This window comes from Tauraco erythrolophus, chromosome 3, assembly GCF_009769465.1.
Source record: "Tauraco erythrolophus isolate bTauEry1 chromosome 3, bTauEry1.pri, whole genome shotgun sequence".
Taxonomy (NCBI): domain Eukaryota; kingdom Metazoa; phylum Chordata; class Aves; order Musophagiformes; family Musophagidae; genus Tauraco; species Tauraco erythrolophus.
In genome coordinates, this window is record NC_141467.1 from 41,504,389 (window position 1) to 41,510,576 (window position 6,188).

General features: G+C 49.3%; 1 non-coding gene across 1 annotated transcript; it reads right to left on the minus strand.

Moving 5' to 3' along the window:
• Positions 1–5,592: 5,592 nt before the first annotated feature.
• On the minus strand, positions 5,593–5,665 carry TRNAK-CUU (transfer RNA lysine (anticodon CUU)). The gene has a single exon. It is a non-coding gene; the product is annotated as a tRNA-Lys (tRNA).
• Positions 5,666–6,188: the final 523 nt, after the last annotated feature.

Below are 6,188 nucleotides of genomic sequence, written 5' to 3' on the forward strand. Positions count from 1 at the left end.
GAAGGCAGGTATTCACTTAGCTAACCCTCTCAGTGTTTAATTTCCCTGTTTTACCTTCTGTTATTTATTTACATCTACTTTATTCCCCATTCTCTTTTTCATTCCCTATATTCTCAATGTAGTGCTCATGCCTATGCCCTTTGTGAAGCTTCTGTTTCTCCCCAAATAGAGAATTTTGCCCAGTAGAGTGTGTAAAAAGCTTTCACTTAAACGTTTAATTCTTTACAAGATGTCGTGGTTTTAGGCTGATCTAGCAACTAAAACTCACACAGTCTCTCCTTCTCCAGTAAAGTAGAGAGGAGAGGGAAAAAAAAAACAAAGGGACTGAGGGTTGAGACAAGAACAGAGGGAGCACCCACCAACCATGGTCCTGGGCAAAACAGACAGGGCTTTCTCAAAGCAAAAGAGTTTATTAATGATTACTTAGAAGGACAAAGGGAAACAAAAACCCGATTACTCGAGAGGACAGAAAGAAACAAAACCAGATCTTAAAACCGACACCTTCCCCCCCCACCTTTCCTTTTCCTCCCGGCTCTACCTCCTCCCCCCAGCAGCACAGGGGGCAGGGACTGGGGGAGTGCAGGTCAGTTCATTCCGTGCTGTTACTGCTGCTTCTTTCTTAAAGGAGAAGGAGTCCTTACACCCTTTTCCCCTGCTCCAATGGATCCCCTACCCACAAGGAAAAATCCACAAACTTCTCCAACGTGAGTCCAGCCCACTGGAAACAATCCTTCCCCACAGATTGCTCCGGTGTGGGCTTTACCACAGTCTCGGGTACTTAGGGAGCTGTAGCCACTCGCTCCGGCGATGGGTCGTCATGCAGACTCCAGATGCCTCTCTGCCTTGTCGTGCACCCCAACATGACCATCCTCAGGCTCAGGCATCTTCTCCCCCACGGGCTGAGAGTGGGTCTCTGCTCCACCGAGGCCGTCCTGGTTGCAGGGGGGCCGCCTGCTATCTCACCATCAGCCGCAGGGGAAACTCGGCTCCGGTACACCTCCTCCTGCTCCATCCTCACTGACCTGCTGTCGATGTGGCTGTTTCTCTCAGATCTCAGTCCTCTCCAGGTGAACTCAGCCCAGTGGGCACCCCGGGAGTGGGGTGTCCCCAAGTTCCCCAGCTGGCTTCGCCGCTGCCATCCTCCGTGGGCGGCGCCGGCCCAACGCAGGCAGCTGCCCGGCCGGGAGCCAGGGAGCGGGGGCAGTGCCCTCCTCCCTTCTCTCCTCGATCCTGGGCGAAGCACCTTTTCCGGTTCCTTTGTCCTGACTTAAATAGGGCAATTCGCAGAGGCGCCCTATTGGCTCAATCCCGAGGGGGATGGCAGTCTGATCTGGTGGCCAGAACTAAGCCTAACCCGGTCCAAAACCGGGGAGGTCGCAGGGAGCAAAATCCCTCTCCTGCCACCAGAACCACCCCCCCCTCCACATCAACCATGACACAAGAGCACTATCATGTGATGCAGGATACAAACCAGAGGCATTTGTTGTTTCTGTTCTTTCTAGAACTATCCAAACTGAAAGATCTGCAAAATGCAACTGTTTTCCTATATTTTTATCAGTCCTCCATCACAAGCAATCCATATTGGATGTGAAGTGTTGGACACCCTCCTCTGCATACAATACACTTCAATAATGCGTGTTTCTTCATTTTGGTTCCAGGCAACCTGGAATTCTACTTCTTGGGATATATTTGATAAGAACAACCAGAAAATACTCCAACTTTTCAACAATTTCATGTTGCTAACCAGCATTCATGTGACATTGCCCTGGCTTCCATTAAATAAACCAATTAAATTAAATATAATCACTGTAAACATCTGTAAAATATTATTGACACATACATAGCAATTAAATCTCTTAGTAAAGAAAATAACAGAGATTTAATGAAGCAGTTCACTCAAACAGAGCCATGACTGAACAGTAGAAGCAATTGAAGTATGTGCTGATGTGGATCAAGCTGGGAAGATATGGAAGAAGAAATTAATGTTAGAGCCATGAATATGCTTACTGGTGACCAGGTTAAACAATTCCTTTGTCTTCTGAAGTTTTGCAAGAAAATGAGTTTAACTGGTCTTTAAAACACAGAATAGGCTCTAAGGTAGGAGAAAAGACAGGAAAGAGGGGAGATCACTAGGGATAATTACAAGCGCATTATATTATCTCATTACTCATTTAAACTTACTGGAGTGAGAAGCAAATTTGTAATGAAGGAATAGAGGAGAGCTGCAGGAAGACCCAGTGGCGGCACACCTACCATGACAGATGCTCCCCCATTCCAACCTAGCAGTAGCAGCAATTTCCTCACGGTCCAGAAACCTCCTTACACCCAACATCCAGTGCTGAGCTCCTTCAGCCCTTCTAGAAACGTGTGTCCAGATTTCTGCTGCAAACAGCACCCATTCTGGTGAGACACACAGTTGCGCAAATCATTGGCTTCCTATATGGAAGGAAAGACAGTATTTATTTTTTTTCCACAGATAAAAAAAAAGAAGACAAGACACTGCTTTCATTGTATAAAGTGCCTTCACAAGAACTGGCCTTGAAAGGAAGGCTTAAACCAGAGAGAGTCATCCTTGCTATTGCAAGCAATTACTGCATATATTTCTCTTAATAAAAGGTTGGCCAAAATAACATCAACAGTGAGTTACTTTCTTGCCCTTACTATGCTGTTTGGAAAATAATTCAAGAATTTCTTTGACTGGATATTTAGAAATCATACTGTAAATGTATTCATGACCAGTTTAGAGTGGTGTTCTATTGTTCCAGCATAGTATTTTAGTTTGTATAACTCTTTTAATCTGATGTTTGCTCCCCTGAGGTATTTATAGGGAGCTTTCAGCTGGGTGAATTCAGTCAAATACTTTTAGTCTCTGCCAATAAGATTAATTCTTTATTGCCACGATCATCCTAGGAGCCTTTTTCTTGCGTTGGTTCCTTGTAGTGTTTTAGCCTAGCTGGCAGCTAAGCTGCCACATGACCATTCACTGCTCCCTCACTGTGGGGGTGGAGAGGAGAAAAATGTAACAAAAGGCAGAAGGGTCGAGATAAGAACAGGGAGGGATCAACACCCACCAACTATGGCCCCAGGCAAAACAGACTAGCTTGGGCACAAATCAATTTGATTTGTTGACAGTTACTTCAGAAAGGAAAACGAGAAACAAAGGCCAGCTCTTGAAAAACACTTTCATTCGCCCCTCCTTTCTCCTGGCTCTACCTCCTTCCTCCAGTGGCACAGCGGGACAGAGAATAAGGACTGCAGGGCAGTTCATCACATAGTGTTTCTGTCACTCCCTCCTTCTCATGAGGAGGACTCCTTATATTCTCCCCTTGCTTCAATGTGGGCTTCCTCCTCACAGGAAAAATAGTCCACGAACTTCTCCAACGTGAGTCCTTCCCACAGGATGTGATCCTTACCCATCAGACTGCTCCAGTGTGGGCTTTACTCATGGAGTCACAGCTTCTTAAGGCACATCCACCCAGTCTGGCGTGGAGTCCCTTCCCACAGACCCCAGATGCATCTCTGCTCCACCATCAGTCTTCAGCAGTAGGGGAGGTCCTTTCCTATGGAGACGACTCTCTACGATCTCCCTTAGGAGCAGACATCTCTGCTCCAGTGTAGGGTCCTCTCCCATGGGCTGCAGGTGGGTCTCTGCTCCACTGTTTCTCTCACATACGACAGAGTGGCCACTGCCATCTCACCACGGGCTGCAGGGGAATCCCAGCTCCGGCACCTCCTCCCATTCCATCTTCACTGGCCTTGGTGTCTGCAGAGTTATTTCTCTCAGATCTCAGTCCTCTCTCTGCTGCAGCCATGCCAGGCCTGACCAGCCCAACAAACCTTGGTGGTCCTGACAAGAACAAACTCCTCCCAGCGGATGCCCTGGGAGCATGGCACTTTGGAGCTCTCCAAGCTGTGCTGCTGCGGCCATCTCCAGTCAAGTGGCAGCGACCCAGTAAAGGGACATACCTGTGTGGGTGGCTGAGGTGAGGGGCAGCCCCCCCCCACTTCCTCTGTCTCTTCACTGCAGGTCCTGCATGGCATGTATTCCTTTGTCCCCTTCTTAAATATGTCATTCCCAGAGGTGCTGATTGGCTCAGCCCTGGCCACTGGAAGGTTTGACCAGGCCAGAGACAGGTCTGGCAAGTTTTGGAGCCTGGGAAACCTCTTGCATCTCCTTACAGGGGCTATCTCTGCAGCCCTTCCCCTACTACCAAAACCCCACCCCAGAAACCCAGCACAGTTCTGGACGAATTTATCTTTCTGGAGAACCAGACGTATGTTTTACACTGGTGCTTAGTTCAATGCCCTGTTATGGTTTGAAGCATGGGGGGAGGTCCGGGTGGCAGAAGCTGCCCATCACACCGGACTCTCATCCCCCTCGGGGCTTGAGCCAATCGGTGCCTCTGCGAATTGCCCTATTTACGTCGGACAAAGAAACCAGAAAGGTGTGCCTTTGTCCAGGAGCAAGGAGAAGGGAGGGGGGCACGGCCCCCGCTCCCGGCTCCCGGCCGGGCCGGTGCCCGCTCCGTGCCGGTGCCCGCCCCGTCGAGGATGGCGGCGGCAGAGGCGCTTGGGGAGCTTGGGGAGAGCCCCGCTCCTGGGGCGCCCACTGGGCCGAGTTCACCCAGAAAGGACTGAAATCTAAGGGAAACGGCCACACAGATAAGAGGTCAGTGAAGATGGAATGGAACAACGCGTGCCGCGGCTGAGTCCCCCTTGCGAGCACCCCTTTGCAAACAAGTCCTCGGTGGAGCAAGCAGAGACCCACTCGCAGCCCGTGGAGGACCCACGTTAAGAAGAGATGCCAGAGCCTGAGTACGGTACGCATCTAGAGTCCGTGGATGACCCCCGCTGATGGGGAGGTGCTTTGTTAAAAGAGATGCCTGAGCCTGAGACTATTGTGAATCATGGGCACAGGTCGAGGTGCATTTACGTATTTTGCATTTACGCATCTAAGTCTGTACGGAGGCACATTTAAGGTCGATATGACGACCCACGCCGAAGCGCATTTAAAGTTTGTTGATGACCCACGCCAGAGCAAGTGGCTACAGCTCCTTAAAAGTCCAGGACTGATAAAGCCCGCACTTGGGGCAAATCCGATGGGGTAAGGATTTGCCCCCCAGCGGGCAGGATTCACGCTTTTGCCGTGAGTAGGGGATCCACTGGAGCAAGGGACAATGGTGTAAGGACTCCTTTTCCTTTAAGAGAAGCGGCAGTAACAACTTGGAATGAACTGACCTGCACTCCTCCATTCCCTGCCCCCTGTGCCGTTGCGGGGAGGAGGTAGAGCCGGGAAGAAGAGGCAAAGGAGGGGGGAGTGGTGTTGTTTTTAAGACCTGGCCTTGTTTTCTTGTTATTCTCTTAAGTAACCGTTTTGTTTGCTTTTCTCTTTGTAAGTAGCTGTTAATAAATAGTTTTGCATTAAGAAAAAAGACTCTTTTGCCCGTGACCATGGTTGATGGGTGCTCCTCTGTTCCTGTCTTGATCCTCAGCTCTTTTACTACATTTTTCTCCTCTCCATTTTACTGGGGTGGGAGAGCTGTGTGGGGTTTAGTTGCTGGATCAGCCTAAAACCACAACAGTCTTTTTTGGCACCCAACGTCAGGCTTGAACCCACGACCCTGAGATTAAGAGTCTCATGCTCTACCAACTGAGCTAGCCAGGCTTCTCCTGTGTAGGTCCCTTGACCTTACTTTGTTTTGGCAAAATCTGCTTTCAGAAGGATATTGATTTTTTTTCACCTTTCTCAAAAACTTCTTCTGCTGTGTTGCCCCATACAATGATATCATCAATATATTGCAAATGTTCTGGGGCTTCACCCTGTTCCAATGTAGTACGGATCAGTCCATGGCAAATAGTAGGGCTGTGTTTCCACCCCTGGGGCAGTCGATTCCAGATATACTGGATGCCCCTCCAAGTGAAAGCAAACTGTGGCCTGCATTCTGCTGCCAAAGGAATTGAGAAAAACGCATTAGCGATATCAATTGTAGCGTACCACTTGGCTGCCTTTGACTCCAGTTCGTACTGAAGTTCCAGCATATCTGGCACGGCAGCACTCAACGGTGGTGTAACTTCATTTAAACCACGATAGTCTACTGTCAGTCTCCACTCGCCATTGGACTTACGCACAGGCCATATGGGGCTGTTAAAAGGTGAGCGGGTCTTTGTGATGACTCCTTGACTCTCCA